Here is a 17,978-nt window from a genome sequence, read left to right as displayed (position 1 = left end):
CTTATAGGTTAGACTGAAAGGTTAAAGTAGGCTGCATCTTAAGTGGAAGGAAGTATAGATGAGCAGTTTCCAGAAACATACTTTGAATTCTCATCTCACTGATGGAAACAACAGTACAACATTACTAGATTTGGAACTGAATTAAGCATCTGAGACAAGATATGTAGTTAGTCCTAAAAAATATTCCTTCCTATCCCAAGAAGCAAAAAACAAGAGGGAACTTGCTGCCACTGTGGTCACATGATAGCATTTCTCTTCATTTCTGCAGACTGGGGCAATAACACAGCACAGGGAGATTACCTAGCTCATTTTTATCTTTTCATTTTACAAGAATTGTGGAAAGTTTGCATGTCCTCGCTGTTGACTGATCAGACAATAAGGAACTAAAAAAGACAGCATTCTTTGTATTTCTTTCGTGATATTTTCTGTTTGGTTTTGGCTTTTTGTAGATTACAGCAGACACATGGAAAATTTTATTTACCCATGATTTAACTAGATGAGAAAATCCAGTTAAATAATATTCATTGCTTTTGCTTTTGATGACCCATTCTTTGAAATTTACATATAGTAATCTAAGGAGTTGTTTACACAGAGATGCAGGCAGAATCTCAGCTTTGATAAGAATTTCAGTGTACTTACTTCCCTGCACTAGCTCTTTCTTTGAACATCCTTGGAACAATATAAAGTGATATTATTTGGGGATGCCTTTGGCCAATCACCCGCCTTGTGATCCCAGATGCATCTGTAGGGCAGCACAGGATCTTTGTTGACTTCACAGTGCAACATTGACAGCAAATGGAATGGTACAGTTATTCTTTTTTCCTTCTTGGGTTCAGCATCTTATATTTTATACTGCAGCTTTAACCATTAGAGTGAGCCTCTTGGTACAATTGCTTTTTAGGGTAAAGTGAATAAAGTCAAATGTCCAGATATTTCCTGAATGAGTGATTTACTCTTTCTTATGAAGAAATCTCCTGTGGACTCCAGAACACTAACAGAAAGGCAAGACAGGGCCACAGGACAGTTCAGCTGTCATCTCACCCTTTTAATGGCCACACATGAAGCTCAGCTTCAGATAGCAGTAGCACACACATTTCACTGGGCTCAACAAACCAGAGAGAGTTTTGAGTGTATGCTGAAGCCCACATGACCAAATACTACAAGGCAGGCTCATTGTAATGCAAAGCCTTGGAATATTTTTCTTCCTTTTTTTCAGTCTTAATCTAAGATTGTCTGTGCTATATGTTAAAGTTACTTGTGCTCCCACCATTAAATAAGTTACTTCTTCCATACCACATTACCATACCTCTCTCTCAACTAGTAGCCTAATAAACCAACAGATATTTAGTTTTCAAATCTATACCATCAATAAGTCTCCAGCTCATTAAAGTCTTACAGAGTAAGACATTTATAACAGGAGGATGAAATACAGAACTGTAAATAATAGTTCATAACCCAGAGTTTGTTTGTGCCTGTTTGGAGAGTCCATTCAGCCTCCCTACAGCTTAAAGAAATATCATCTGCATCTTTCAAGAAATACTTACATAATCCTCCTAATCAACGCAAAGTGAGGAAAGAGCAAATTCACATCTAGAAATGCTTTACTTACAGGGTTGTGTGCTTTGTGGAAGCTTCTGTACATCTCTAAATAGTGGCTCCTGCAGCCTCAGACAGCAGTGCCATGTACATTCAGGAGGACTTGCACAAGTCAGCAATGAGTAAATCCAGTCAGAATCTCTCCATTCTTGAAGCTGAAGCACAGATCAATATATTCCCAAGGAGGTCTGGCACGTCTGTCCTGGACACATGAGTTACTTATCTATTCCATGTACATTCATTCCCTTTTTCTATACGCCAAGGCAATTTAGGTAAAAACACCCAGCTGTTGCAAATGAAGAAAATCCTGTCTCTGTAGGACAACCAGATTTTGTTGTACATGACTGAATGCCCGATTTGCTCCCAGACCCAATCCTGGCTGACAAATTTCAAGAACATGGAAATGATACCCCACACCTTACCACAACATGGTTCAGGCGCTCCCATTACTTCCTCACCTGTATGTGAGCATCACCTAAACAGTGCAGCACAGGTACAGCAGATGTCAAAATAAGCTTTTGAGAAAGCACTTGCTGCAAGCCTGCCTCTGCTTTCTCTTGAAATCTGCGTTAGATGTTCAGTTTAAATTTCATAAGTAAGCCTAAAGCATCACCTCAGTCAGCCTTCAGAGGCAGAGATGTAGCCCCAACCTCTCACAGGGCACGTCCTCTGAGCTGATCTGCCTCTTGAGCAATCAGGTAGCAGAGTATACTTTGATTTTTCAAAATTACCGTTTTAAAATGCAGTTTTAGCTTAGGTGCATTACAGAGAAGCAATACATTGTGGCAAAAATAAAGCAACTGTGAGAGGATTTTCATTAAAGGCATTACAACTTCTGGATCACAGCTGTGTAGAGGAAGTTTTCTCCTACCTCTACGCTACTTACTTCATATTGAGCCAACTGCCTGGTAAAGCATTTACATAGCAACAACAGAGGCCGCTACCACACAGGGATATGTTGCAGCTATCATAACTTGGCTGTGTTTCTTACATAGCTGATAAGCAGCCATCTTGCATGCTTCTTTACACATAGTGGCAACTATCCACCTGTCAGAAGGAGCCGAAGTAAGAAGATACTTGCTTTTTCCCCACCATTATTTTTTATTTCTCAAGACTATCTCTGTTCTGCGGGGACAGCAAAACTCTGCCCACCAGTAAGATGGCCGCCACTCTGCAGTAAGGCTGTGCCCACCAACAAGATGGCTGCCACTCTGTGGCAAGTTGCGGTTACCAACGTGGCTGCTGCTCGCCGGGACAGCAGCTCAACTCATTTCACCCAACCACAGAGCTGGTGGCTGCCTTGTCAGTGGACACAGCTTCTTTGTCCCTGCAGTGCCCACGCAGGAGGTGCTGTATTTGCACCTCAGGGAAGGCATGCGGGAGACGTGAGGAAGCTAAGGAAGGGATTGCTGTAAGTTATGTGAAACTGGGGACTGGAGAGATTGCATTTCACACTGCTACGAAGCCCAGTGCTGAATGGTGGCCAGCTGCTAACTGAAGAGATGGTTGATGAGCTCACTACAGCTGCCGTCACATTTTAAGTAATTTTATTTAATCATTTAAAATACCGAAGGTAATGTAAATGGCTGTATCCTGGCCAAACTTATATCCATCAGCAAAGTAATAGCAATAGCAAATGCATCGCTTGTTTCTCCCCCCCAGTAGGTGTACAGCATGGGCAGACTGCTGTCAGGAGCAGCCAGTAACAGCCACCAGCAAGTTACGCATCTGGGCGACACAGAACAGCAGCGCTGATAGTAGCTTGGGTTTCCTAGTGCTGGCATTTGTAAGGATAACTGTTTGTGGAGACAAAAGCTGCAGCTCTAGCCTGGGGGAAAAATATTCAATTTTCCTGAGACTGCTTTTCGGTTGAAAAGGAGAGCAAGGGAGAAAAATCCTTCTTAGGAGAAAGCAAAGGAGAGCTGGAGAAATCTGCTGCAGACAGAAGGCAGAGGGTAAACTATGGGCAATGGTAGAGAAAGGCATAAATTACAAAATAAATTAATGTTAATTTTTGGTTATGGTTTTTTACATTTGACTATTACGACATTAGGCTACGTTTATTGTAGTTATTAGATAATATGCATTGGTAAGTTTGTTTTCATGGCAAGGATTTCAGTGTTCTATATCACTAGAGCTAAACCGAGCAACTTCGTGGCATAAGGACAGAAGCATTCCTGCCTGTACTTTAAGATTTACATGTATTTCTACAGCTAGCTAATTTGTAGAGACTGCGCCAATAAATTTAGACTGCTTGAAATGTTTTAATTTTTTTTTCTTAATTCAAACTGGAATATGCAATAAATATATGTTCTATGTACAATGACTGTGCTAAATCAGATAAAAACTGTGCCTTAGTTGGGTTGTTCCTGAATCACAATGTGGTTGATGTTGCAAATATTTATGTACAAATACAATTTTTGTCAAGGATATATAACCTTTTCTTCATTAGTACCTGTAAAACCCTACATAACTTACACTTACATAACAGATCTATGGGTTTTGAGTATTAAATTCTGTATTTTGTATCTTCAAAGCTCTGACAAAGGAGGTACATGAAGGAAAAGCAAAGAGGGGCTCAGGTGGGAACAAGTCAAGCCTAAAGAAAGAGAGATTAAGTGATGTGAATGGAGGAAAAGTAAATAGGGAGAATTAAACATTTTATGCTCATTAGCTTTAGATTAATAATTTTTAACAGAATCACAATGCAAAACAATACAGAAAAGCTGAAAAGCTTTATGACTTTAAAGTAAAAAGAAATTAACTTTCAAAATTAGAAGGAAACTTCCTCTCTGGGCAATATAATGATTGACAACATTCAAATAGTAGAGGGTTAATTGGCTCCAGCTGATGTGCCCTACCACTATTGGGGCAGATTATAAAAGAAATGGGAAACAGGGTTAGAAAGAGTGCACTCCCTTTCTGCCTGGCCCGGTTGCTCTGTGGTTTTTAGTTTGATTATGTGGCTCGATGACTGCCTTGTGGACAATAAAGCATTCTCTGGGGAAAATCTCTAAAGGAATTTTGTCTGGAAGTTTGCTTTCTTTCTCCACAGTAATTCATACAGGCTAAGGCCTTCTAAGTGCCTTGAAATACCTCCTCATGAGTACTGCTGGAATCAGACACCAGATTCCAGTGAATTAAGCATCTACTGTGGAAGTTTATTTGTGCTTATTGCTGCAAACAGCCTCTGCAGCTATGTATGGTATTGCTGGGAATTTGTTTCCATTGTGGTGGCTTCTTTTGACAATGTGTGAAAATTTAACTGGCTGCAGCTTAAGATTGAAATTGTAAACCATACCATTCGCAAGAGTTGTGTTTTACAATACAGGCCTACTACAGAACACACGCGACCGTAGGAATTGCAGATTAAAACCGATGGGGCGTGTAAACTCTATGTTTGGCTGGGGCAGAAAGAGGTTAAAAGTCTGACCTGCGAGCAAATCTGTTGCTAGCTCTACATCCCAACTGCAGCTTTTAGTATGGGAAAATGTTTAAGGCAATTTCCATTCTCCCTCAAACAAAGGATCCAGTTTAATAAACCACGGACTTTATGACCAAACAGCCTACAGTATTTTTTTAGGTCTTCTTCAAGTAGAGCATGTTATGGAGCATAATTTACTCTGAAAGTACAAATGAAGTCAGAAAGGGGCCTTCAGTAGTACTGTTGCTATAAGGCCATCTAATGGCCATCTAACAGTCCCAGACAGAATATCCTAACATTACATTGAAGTTGTAAATTATCATAAAAATTAGCTCAGGTCTCCAGTTCTGGTTAGGAGGAAGGGAGGAAGATGCTGACAACAGAACAACTGAGAAAACAATTAAAAAAAATTTTTTTTTTTGCTAATCATTTACATAGTAATGTTGACTTCAGATTTTGCTTCAGTAACTTCTAAATACTCCTGAAGAATAATTTGTTAATTAATCTGGAAAAAATATTCATATTTGGGGACGTTATATTTTAGAACATTCAGAAAGTAAGTTCAGAGAAGTTCATGTGAGGTCAGCCTCCAAATCTAATTTTGATAGTCACCAATTCAACTAGCATAAATGAATACAACAGTTCAGAAATGATTAGTTAAAGGCTCTACAGCTCCACTGCTGTCATAAATGTAAGTTTCACCATTATGTTATAGCTCATTCATCTTCCAATTTGAATGCCAAGAAGCATATTCTGTGTGTCACTTTGTCATAAATATATGAACGTACTGAATAGAGTTGATGAATGCAGGTACTTGGCAAGCATTCATAACTGTTTCATATCAGTTCTTTCTTAGTGATCCTGAAAGATGAGGGATATTTTTTTTTTCAAATCCAGTATCTTTTGGTACCCACAGTAGTAGCAAAATGCAATAATTTATGACATCTAACAGTAACTTCACAACCACTGAAGTGTTCCTAATTTTATAGTCTGAACTAATTAAGGTTTGGTGGGGATGTTGACTAGGTTCCATATATTAGATAATTGCTTTCTTGTTTGATTACTGATTGAGCTTACAGGTCAAAGGAGACCCTGAGATAAACCTGCTGCTGGTGTGCACTGGCCAATGAACTAATCCAGCACCTGTGTGAAAGCAACACTGGTTGCCTTTGCATGCAATTTCTGTCCATTGTCATACCACAGTATAATGCTTCTCCTTGCTACAATTGCAAAGCCAATGGAGTATACTGGTACTAGGCTGAGATCTATATGTAAGAACTTGGTAACATGTTCTAAGTAGTATCTTTAGAAAATATTTTCTAAATATTTAATCATAAATATTTAAAAATATTTAATCATAATAATATTTTTATTCAGTCCCTACATATAAGATTTTTTATCTATTGTAAAGATTGAAACTTATGCTCTTCCTGTCATATATGACTTTCTATAACATCTCATCACATTACTTCAGCTTAAAGAAATGGAGAGCAATAGCTCAATTTTATAAGATGCTTCAGTGAAGTGACTAGTACTGTAAGTGCATTAATACACGTTAGCCCATTTTGTTGCACTCACAGTGAATTAATGTTGAACATAGGACCAAAGTAAGCTCTCTACCTGTGAAAGTTTACTGCCAAGCATCAGCACCTTCCTGTGCCTGATAGCTGAATGATACCCTTCTCCAGACACATTCTTCTAATAGTTTCCATCTATTCAGTGGATTCTACAGAATCCACTGCAACATTTCCAAGCTCGCAAAGATTGTAACTTGAGGTATGCCTTGATTTCTCAATTAATTTAGCTAAAAAAGACTTGATCAGAAAACTGTTCTGTGAGAATATGAAAAAGGTGCCTGCATACGCCAGACAGGATTGTCAAATGGCTTTTATAAAATCAAACTACTGAGCTACAATTCAGCTGCACTGTGTGGTTAATTAGCTCCCTTTTGCTTGTCAGCTTTCCCTCAAATATGTAGCAAAGAACAAAAGTAAAGTTGCTCATTTCAGCAGCAGCCTGCAGTGTTGCATCCACTAGGAGGAGGTAGAGAACCATTCAATTAGACGTACAGACTCTCATGTGGTAATTCGTGTGTGCTGAATGGATTTACTACACAAGAACGGCTGGTAGATGTTATCCACAGCATCACTGCTGGCTGGTTGGATGCCTGTATGTTCTGCCTCTTTTCACTCATCACTGTCCAAAAAAAAAAAAAAAAAAAAGAGGATGTAAGCGGCTTAGAAAGGTGATGGATCTTATCAGCAGCATGGAAGACAGAATTGTAGGAATTTCCCATGAGATTTTACAGGATTTCCGCAGCTCTTAAAAACTGCATATTTTTGAGCACAAGCTACCACAGCACTGTAATATCTGAAACTCTCAGGTCTAAGGCAGTTGTCATAATTTGAAACCATGTCCAGCTACCTGGGATTGCCTGAATACTACGTCCTGCTCCTGATGAAAGTCCGCATAGCTGCTCATACAATGCTCAAGGCCTCCAGGCTTCTTAAAGCAGCCCTTCCAGCATTAGAGCAATCTACACACTGAAAAACTGAAGTGATTTTGTCTCAGTGGGCCCAATGCTTTGAGGGTATGTCAGTGTCCCAGTGTAGAGAGAAAGTAGCCTATTTCACTGTAAATGGTAGTTCATGCTACTTTGCACATCTTAGTTGCAGTAGCATGTTCAGGCCTGGCCAATTTATCCCAGTGTGGCATTAGTGGTAAGACTGCAATGATTTCTTGTTCTGCCAGGTTGCTCTTCTTATCCCAGCAACCTTTTCAACGCAATATTAACCACAGAAAGAGAGAAGGTAGGCCAAAGGTAGATTGTGTATCTCTGGCAATGTGAAAAGCAGTCAGTAATAACCCCTAGCTTATTTTCAGCTTGGATTGTTTTGTGAGGAGTCTGAAACATTTTGCTCACTTTGGAGAGCTAGAAGACATTGCATAAATGTATTTCTCATGCTCAGTACAGAATCACAGAATTACATAATAATTTGAGCTGGAAGGGACCTTTAAAGGTCATCTAGTTTGATTCTTCTCCAATGAATGGACACCTACAGCGAGATCAGGTTGCTCAGAGCTCCCTCCAGCCTGATCATAAATGATTCCAGCAACGGGGTAGCCACCATCTCTCTGGGCAGCCTGTTCCAGTGCTTCACTGCCTTTATTGTAAAAAAACTTGTTCCTTATATCCAGTCTAAATCTCCCCTTTTTCAATCTGAAACCATTTCCCCTTGTCCTGTCACAACAGACACTGCTAAAGTATCTGTCCCTTTCTTTTGCACAGCCTCCCTTTAGATACTGAAAGACTGCTCTCAGGTCTCTTGGAGCCTTCTCTTCTCCAGGTCTGTACAGCCCCAGGTCTCTCAGCCTGTCCCCATAGGAGAGGTGTTCCATTTCATGGATCGTTTTTGTGGTCCTTCTCTGGACACACTCCAACAGGACCGTGTCTCTCCTGTACTGAGGACTCCACATCTGGACAGAGTAGAGGGGCAGGTTCACTTTGCTCAATGTGGTCATGCAGTTCAGGATATGGTTGGCCTTCTAGGCTGCGCTGGCTCATGTCCAGCTTGCCATCTGCTAGTACCCCAAGTCCTTTTCAGCAGAGTTGTGCTCAATCCTTTTGTGCCCTGGCTTGTACTAATAGTGGAGGTTGCTTTGACCCAGGTACAAGAGCTTGCACTTCTATTTGTTGAACCTCATGAGGTTTTCTAGGCCCACTGCTCAAGCCTGTCTAGGTCTCTCTGGGCTTCTGTCCCTCTGGTGTCATCAGCAAACTTGCTGAGGATACACTCAATCCCACTGTTGATGTCATTGATGAAGATATTAAAGAGTATTGGTCGCTGGGGGACACCACTTGTCACTGATCTCCATCTGGACATTGAGTCACTGACCATCCCTCTCTGGGTATGATCTTGCAACCAGTACAGATTTGTTTAAATGACTTCAAACTGAACCTCAGTTGTTCTGGTTCCAAAGAGAAGGGCACAGAGTACGGTTTGGTTATACTTTGTTTTTCTTGTCAATTTATTAGCTAGTGGGCAGCCATAAGCTGTAGAACACTGAGGCTGCTTGCATTCACACTCATTGTCCTAGCTGCAAAGAACGAGACCTGGCTCCCTGCTTCTCGGCTGCACTTCCAAGGCTGCTGCACAACACTACCATCAAGTGGTCTCTGCAGCGCAGCACAGTAGCATGCCAAGCCCTGAATCCATTTTGAAATTGAAATAATGTTGCTCAGTTTTGCTTAGATATAAAAATCAAATCTTTTCGACATCGGGTAAGCCTTTGTAATGAGTGTTCATGTTTAACTGCTCCCTCTCATATTAAATATTTCACAACTGTTGTTCCTTTTTCAGACCTGCCAGTGAACTTACTTGTCAGAATATTAGGTAAGTAGAAAACTTGTAATTTAACTACCTTCACAGAAAATTTTACACTTATTTTAACTAGAAAGATGTTTTTTAAATTATTTATGTATAAACTTAAGAACACATAAATAAAGTGCATGCAATGCAGACTCAGAGCATGACAGCCTACATTTTCACTACAAACTATTCCAGTTTCCTGCAGAGAATTGTCATTTGAATATTTATGAAAGTTTATTGTGCAGTGCATATTCACTGGAGGCCTATATAGAATTGTCCTCTTGTTCTTTGAATTTGGAGGAGATTTAGATGCACTGTTGCTGCTCATTAGTGTTGTAATTTTTGGTAGCTCCATTTTCCTTTTTTACTTTGTCTCTTACTCTACTGTTGTTGGGTTTCTTTTTGCCCTTTAAAATGTATAGTACAGAACAAGGTGATTCAGAATATTTCAGATCAGAGTTTTAAATAAGTTCCCAGTACATATTAATGTGACCACCTTCTCCAAACCTTCCTAGTCTGTCTTTCCACAGGGGTAACATACTGTAAAAGAATTTGTGTATCACTATTTTGTCAGGTCAGCATCAGTGAAGATCTAGGACTTTATGTGGTCCCACATAGCCCAAATGTTTTCTTGTAAGTTAGATCATAATCTTGTTTTTTAACAGCTCTCAGCAGGTGGGAACGTTGCCATCACTCTTACTACAGGTTACTGCCTTCTCTTGATCATTCACTGATTTGACCTTTATGTCCTAGTTTGAATCTGCTGCACATGCTGAAAAACAATATATGATTTAAATATACATCCTTAAGCTTTTTCTTGATTTTCATCTCCCCTCTACTCCCTAAGGAGCCGTAGTTATTTATATATGGACAACATATCCTTTTGTGCAAACTAAAAGTGTTAAATGTAGTAGAAAGAGTGTAATAGTTGCAGATCTAATAGTCTAAAAATGACTGGAAGTTCAGTGTATCCTCCTGGCTGTCACTGAAATACATAGGGATAAGCAGTTAGAGATCATTTTGGTCAGATGCTGACCTGAGGGAGGTGGGATATTTGCCAGATATTTGGGAAGTTTGCATGAGACACTCCAGTGGAGATTTGATAGCACACTGAAGCTCCAGTGTTTTATCATCTTAGTTGGACCATTGTGCCAACTTCTGCAAAAATGAATTCCTTACTGTTCCTGTCATCTTCTCTACTGTTTTACATCCTGGAAGGTCATTATATACACTCTGTAGGATCTCCTTTTCTTAGATTTAACTATTCCACTTCCTTTCAAGTTCTAAACATCTAAATCTTGTCCCTTTTGGATTCTCTCCAGCATGCCTTCATTTCTGTCAAATTGAGTATCTGTAATGGAATACTATCAGTGTTTGATTTCTGCCCTTTAAAGCACAACTGCTGAAGTTCAACACAGTCTGTGTAAGACTGTGGGAATAGCTCCTGCAAATTATTGATGTAATTATTCCAATATTTCTTTTTCTTTATTTTTGAAGGTAAATGGGTAAACTATTTTTGTTCTTAGTTGGGCAAGAGCAGTGACTTATTCAAGTATATAGCAGAGACAGATAATGGCCTGCTTTGTATTAGATACTGTATGAAGACAGAACATAAAGATGATTCTTACCCCCCAAACTTACAATCTAAATAGGAAAAAGATGGATAGAGACACCAGTTAAGCAATAAGGCAATAATTATCAGTGGCAGCCAGAGACTGCAGTAAACAAAAGATAGAAAGGGAGGGAGTGAGGGATATAATCTCTGCAAACATGGGCTGGTTTTAAAAAGTTCTGACTGTTTGATGATTCATACTACATAAATCTTAGCAAGGTTGACCAGATTTTTACAGTTGTTAAGCAGCTGGAACAGTGCAAGTGTAGTGCTTGAAAACACAGCCACTTTATCTAGGCAGCTGAAGTTGAGCTGTCTTTGGTGTAGTTATAAATGTACACACAATTTTCTACAGTTTAATAGTAATATTCGTAACTTCATAATATGTTTTCTTTAGGTGTGGTTATCTTTAATTAAAGGAATTTTTGATGACAATCCTGCAGTTGCATAATCCTTAAGATGTTATGGTACTCATTTATATTCAATCATATAATTACTATGACTTTAAAAACTGGACAGGCCACTTCTTTTGCCAATTTACAGGGTAAAAGCAAGTTTAAGTGATACAAAATTATTTATTTACAGAGCACATTTCTCTAGCATAGATTTACCTCCTACCTTTCCACAGGTTACGTGAAGAATAACAGCGTCCTATCAACTGTGCCCATGTCTGTCCAGTTCAAAGCACATCCAGGAATAGATGTTGTACTTTTCAGCCCACCACTCAAATGTCAGGAAGAATGGAATCTAGATGTAATATGTTCCACAAGCAAACTGTTGAGCAAACATTTGTTTCCCAAAGGCTACTGTCAACTATTGACTAATTCATCACATACTTCAGTTAACATGTGAGGATGTAAAGCAACTTGTTCAAATATGTGCTTCTGAGAAAGTAAGTTTAATTTCGAATAGGCATTTAAAGGGAAGAAAAAGTAAGTTTGAAAAGGTGATTAATGCCAAGAATCATTTCAATGCATACCATAGACTACAAGAAGCAATGAAATATCACAGAATCACAGAATCACAGAATCACCCAGGTTGGAAGGGACCTCAAGGATCACGTAGTTCCAACCTCCCTGCCTGGCAGGGCCACCAAACATACACATTTAGATCAGGTTGCCCAGGACCCCGTCCAACCTGGCCTTGAACACGTCCAAGGACGGGGCATCCACAACCTCCCTGGGCAGCCCGTTCCAGGGCCTAACCACTCTCCTTGTAAAGAACTTCCCCCTAACATCCAACCTAAATCTTCCCTCCTTCAACTTGGATCCATTTCCCCTAGTCCTGCTGTTGTCAGCCCTTTTGAAGAGTTTACTCCCCTCCTGGGTGTAGGTTCCCTTCAGGTATTGATAGGCTGCAATGAGGTCACCCCGCAGCCTTCTTTTCTCCAGGCTGAACAAGCCCAACTCCCTCAGCCTGTCCTCATAGGGGAGGTGCTCCAGCCCCCTGATCATCTTAGTCGCCCTCCTCTGGACCCTTTCCAAAATCTCAATGTCTTTCTTGTACTGAGGGCTCCACACCTGGACACAGTACTCCAGATGGGGCCTCACAAGAGCCGAGTAGAGAGGGACAATCACCTCCCTGTCCCTGCTGGCCACCCCTCTCCTGATGGAGCCCAGGATCCCATTTGCCTTTCGAGCTGCCAGAGCGCACTGCTGGCTCATATTCAGTCTCTCGTCCATCAGGACCCCCAGGTCCTTCTCTGCCGAGCTGCTCTCAAGGACCACTCCTCCCAGCCTGTACAGGTGCCTGGGGTTCTTCCGGCCCAGATGCAAAACCTTGCACTTTGCCGTGTTGAACCTCATTAGGTTCACCCGAGCCGAGCCCTCCAGCCTGTCGAGGTCCCTCTGAATGGCATCCCTTCCTTCCACCGTATCAACCGCACCACTCAGCTTGGTGTCGTCAGCAAACTTGCTGAGGGTGCACTCAATTCCCTCATCGATGTCATTAACAAAGATGTTAAAGAGCACCGGTCCCAAGACAGACCCTTGGGGGACACCACTTGTTACCGGCCTCCACCTGGACATAGAGCCATTGACCACCACCCTCTGTCTGCGGCCTTTCAACCAATATGCCTATATTTGACCCATCCCCAGAAATCTGACACCAGATATTTTTAGTACAACAGTGATTAATCTTTTGGGAAGCTTTTGGAACGTTCCTTGCTGTCTATCTGTTAGAAAATCTTTCTTTTTTTTTCTTCTCTTTGAGCTGAGAAGGAACTTCCCAATGCCATAACCCATCTGCCTTTCCTGCCCACTCAGTCAGGGGATTTGTTTGATTATATACTTAATGTTCAGTTAGAATTTTCTGCCTGTCTTAAGCACAATCACAAGTAAAATAAACAAGCAAGAATATAATTTGAGTTCCACATGGTCAATCCATGAATCACGTAAGTGAAGAAGGAAACCTGATTAAAAAAATGAGATCTGCACATATATTATATTATTAGAAAGACAGAATGACCACAAAAATTACAATCATTCTCCAATAGCTGTCATTATATTTGATTGAGATAATTGGGGAACTTACAAGATTTAATCTCTCAATCTTTTTAATTTTAGAATGTGGCTTTTCCTTGCACACAAACTTTTATTGTTCTTAATACAGCTAAATTGCTCTTAATCATAACTGAACAAAGATTCAGTACTATGCTCGTCGTGCAAACATCAAAGATTTAGATTTTTTTTTCTGTTGTTTTTTCTTCTTTTTTTGTTTATTTGCTTCTTTATTTCTTCCAAGGGACTGTCTGTTCATGAATGCTGCTTCTTGATTTGCACTTGTTAACTCAGTGCAGCCCTACAGAAAATAGTCCTTTTTCATATTTTCCAGGTGGTAATCTCTGAATACATTGACTCGTGTATTTCAGGTGATAGATATATCATCAAATACAGCTTTAATAAACAAGAACTGCAAAGCTTTATCCTTTTAGACAGATACTAATGACCTGCCCATTATCATACTATCATAATTGAGTCCTTATTACTACAAGATCAGCTATTTCAACTTGCTGCATGAGCAGTATGGTTCAGCTCATCACCAGTAATTTATTAAATCACAGCACCTCAGCCACCTCAGCCAGCAGTCTGTGAATGCCCTAAAGGTAGCCTGATGGGGGACCAAGTAGCTCAAAACTTTCTGAGAATCAGGTTATGTTAGTTTCTAAATCAATAGTCAACTTTGAAAGTGGAAGCTGGGTAACATGAGGCAGATCCTTACTCCTGGAACACAGTGGCAAAAAAAGAACAGGGCATACTCTACTTATGTAAAAATATAGGGGAATAATGTTTCTGTGTTTACAAACTAGAAACCTCTCATCATAGAAATCAAAGATCTACAAATAAATCTTCATGATGGAGAAGGCAACAAACGAAGAATTCCTGCTTCAAATATTTTCTGGACTTTGATGAAAATGAAAATACTTGTTCTAGACAATACATATGACAAGGCAATGAAACATATTAATGTACAGCTGTTTGTTCAACATGACGCTGCGGCGTACAGAACAGTCAGCACAGATAACCTGCTTCTCCTTCATGTACGTGTCTCCTTGTTTGTAAAGTGCAACTATTTTAATTTGGCAGTATTTAAAACCCACCTTTGAGTATGTAAAAGAATATTTTATTGGAAGAAAACAAAGTCCTGATGTAAGGATATGCAGTAACTGTAGTTTTAATACTTACACTGAAGATGGCAGTATGAAAGCAGAAAACAAACTCTACTGAAGGGACTTCCCAAAGCTATTTTGGATCTTCCCTATTACTGATTTTATTACATTCTTAATAAGTACGAGCAGCTTAAACTACATAAAAATTAAAATTCAGAATGGTTAGTAATGAGAAACACTCAGAGAAAAAATATTCAAGACAGGGCAAAAACCATTAAAACATGGAATATTGACACTGTATAGTAGAGTGAAGTGAAGAAAGGAACCTTTAGACAGGAGTTCATTAACATATTAGATTCAAAATACCAAATCATAAAAATATTAGCATTCAACTAAATGATTCAGGCTTCTGTGAATGTAATTGTGTTGGGGTCTTCTCTCATGAAAATGACAGTTTTGATATTTAAAAGAAAATGATTCTCATTCTGAGTGGCAGTACTTTCCTGCATTTAAATCTGTTAGCCACCACAGACATTTCCCTTCTATCCTTTTGCCTCTGTCCTGAATTTCCTTTGTGCATACACACACATACATTCCCCTATCAATGCACATTCATTATCCCATGTGATTGTTTTTCTCCTTAATAGATGTCTGATGTGTTTAACTACAAACCAATATAATGTATCCTTTGTAGAGCTGAAAATTATTTAATTTACTTCTCACAGAACAATACATTTTGATTCCAATAAGCTTCACTCAAATGATTTTGAAATGTTTGTGTCAGGTATCACCATGAAGGTAGTTTGCTGTATTTTATAATGCAGAGGTGATGGTTGATGGATGCATTATAGGTTCTAAACTAAGGTAAAACAAAAACTTCTCAGTAACTTAGTGACCAACATTAGGAAGCACTAGTAGGATGAGAAAATGTAACCCACCTGGAGCCAAACACATTTCTTCAAAGAACTTCCCTAAAGAAATTCCTGTAAGCATAAAACATTTCCACAGATCTAGAAACCAGGGTAGATTAACTTTTCATGGCACTGTAGCAATATTAGAATAGCAATGTTTAAATCTTCCAGCCCTTATTTAAATCTCTAAATCTTCCCATCAGCATATTTTCTTTGACTGCAAACTAAAACAGCGAGTGAGAGAGGGAGAAAGATGTCTGGTATTACAGGTTATGCTAAATCATCTTTTAGCTCTTCTGCCTAATAAGAAGTTTTTCCTGTTAAGAGAAGAGTGTGGTGACTTACAGAAGTGCATGGGAAGCCAATGGAGTTGAGAAATGAAAAAAAATGGCTCAAATTCTACTATGACTTCCTGATGTGTGACTGGAAGAAGCAGTTTAATCATTACCTTTGCATGTGACTGGAAAATACCGTGATCGTGTGAATCATCACCATCCCATAACTTCTCTTTCTTATTGTAAACAGATCATGTCTGGAAAAGTACTGTAGAACAAATATTACAACTCTTTTGTAATTCTTGGTTTTGGAAGGGATGTTATTAACAAAGGGCAACTAAGTTATTTCTCTGTTTGCATCGCTGTATCTGGGATAAGCATTTATTCAGAAATTCTCTTGAGACGTAGTCATTGGTGTCAGAGCCAAGACTTCCAAAAGATGGGTTTGCCTGTATGTTATTTGCCTATGTATCTTCTGTTAGTTGGTTAGTGCAAGTGAGCATACCTTTCCCCGAATGGTCAAGGGGAGAGCTCTTAGAAAGAGGGCAACCATAACAGAATTTGCTATATTCCTAAAGTCTTGGAATATTTCCATATTTCTGGATTTTGGTATCAATTTCAAGTTTATGACTGTCTCCAATTAGACAATGCACAGTATACCAAATAGGCCAACAAGTCAACATAAGAAAATGCTTAGACTCTGGATCAGAGTGATTTTGTTATTCATGAAGTGGTAAAATTATCTGCAAACCCCTAAACGTCCTATCATTATTTAACAATGGAATACAGTGTGGTAATCTTCACTCTTTATTAATAGAAGTCACGAGAAAGAGAGGGAGTTGTTTGTAGACTTACTTCAGTTTCTTACTCTCAGTCTGCAGCAGCACTTCCAAAGAGTTCCATGGAGCCATCTGGTTGCCATCTGGGTCTTATCAAACAGTATGGGACATTTCCAAGTAGATATACAGCCAAAAATTGAGCATCCACAGCTTGTGTATAAGAGTACCTAAAGAAAATATGCATACTACATATATAATGGAAGCCATACGTAATAAACATATGATCTTCTCTGGTTTTTCATGTAATACTTTCTTTGAATATCTGAGGCCAAATCCATTTAGATGACAGTAGGCATAACTCCTCTGACTTATTTTGGACTGAGCCTGGCCTTTTCTTCCTGAACTATAATCATACTAGCTAAAACTGCACCTTCTGGCGTCAGTGAGATAAAAGTACTTCTGTAAGATTCAGTAATTACTGAACGCTTCCTTGAAAGAAAGAAAGAAACCTCCCTTGAAAGAAGCTGTGAAGAGTGAACATGACTTCATGAATGTGCTGAAGGAGCAGTGCACCTTGCAACTCTGCCACATTTTTACTCTGCAACAGTGCCTACCCCTTTGTCTTCTTTGGATCTGTAGAACACCCAGAAGATAGCTATTCTTCTAAAATGCATTTCCCACCTGTATGCCCACTTCAACATGTGAATACAGCAGGACTGCCATAAGCTCATCATGATCATTTGAATTCAGAGCCAAAAGTATGATTATACCCCTTTGCAGCTGCTATGCTTGGGCAATGGATCATATCTTCAGATGTAAATGAATGGAGAAATCTGCAGCATCTTTTTGTATCTTGTCTTGATTGCAACAGCTGGTAATTCCGTGTTCCCATTACTCTTATCTCTTGCTGGAAGTACTACTAAAGGGCATATTAAAAAACAAAAAGAAAAAAGTGATTAAATCAAATAAATCAGATGCCTTAGCTTTGATATTTCTTGTCCTCCCTCCACATAATGTTTTGGAAATGCCAGAAATGTACTTCAGTGATATTAAGCCGTTTGAAAGAAAGTATAATGGACTGATTCTTCCAGTTGCATAAACTAGGATAGTTTAATGTAAGTTAATGAACTCTCATGCCGTGCCCAGCTGAGGACTTTGCCCAAGGCCTACTAAGACTCAAAGTAAATTTCCCACAAAACAGTAATGTTACTGTCTCTTCCTAAGACCAAGCAGGAATGGCCCAGTTCACGATTTGACTCTTCATTCAGGGCATTTGTTGCAATCATATCACTCCTCTGAAAGATTCTATAATCCCATAATTCTATTTGTCATCAACTATAGACAGCATAATTCTTGGGAGAAAGGAGGAACAAATATTTCTGTCCCTACAACCAAAAAAATTGA

The sequence above is a fragment of the Lagopus muta genome, chromosome 1, assembly GCF_023343835.1.
Source record: "Lagopus muta isolate bLagMut1 chromosome 1, bLagMut1 primary, whole genome shotgun sequence".
Taxonomy (NCBI): domain Eukaryota; kingdom Metazoa; phylum Chordata; class Aves; order Galliformes; family Phasianidae; genus Lagopus; species Lagopus muta.
The sequence above is the reverse complement of the archived record's forward strand: the minus strand, read 5'-3'. Positions refer to the sequence as shown.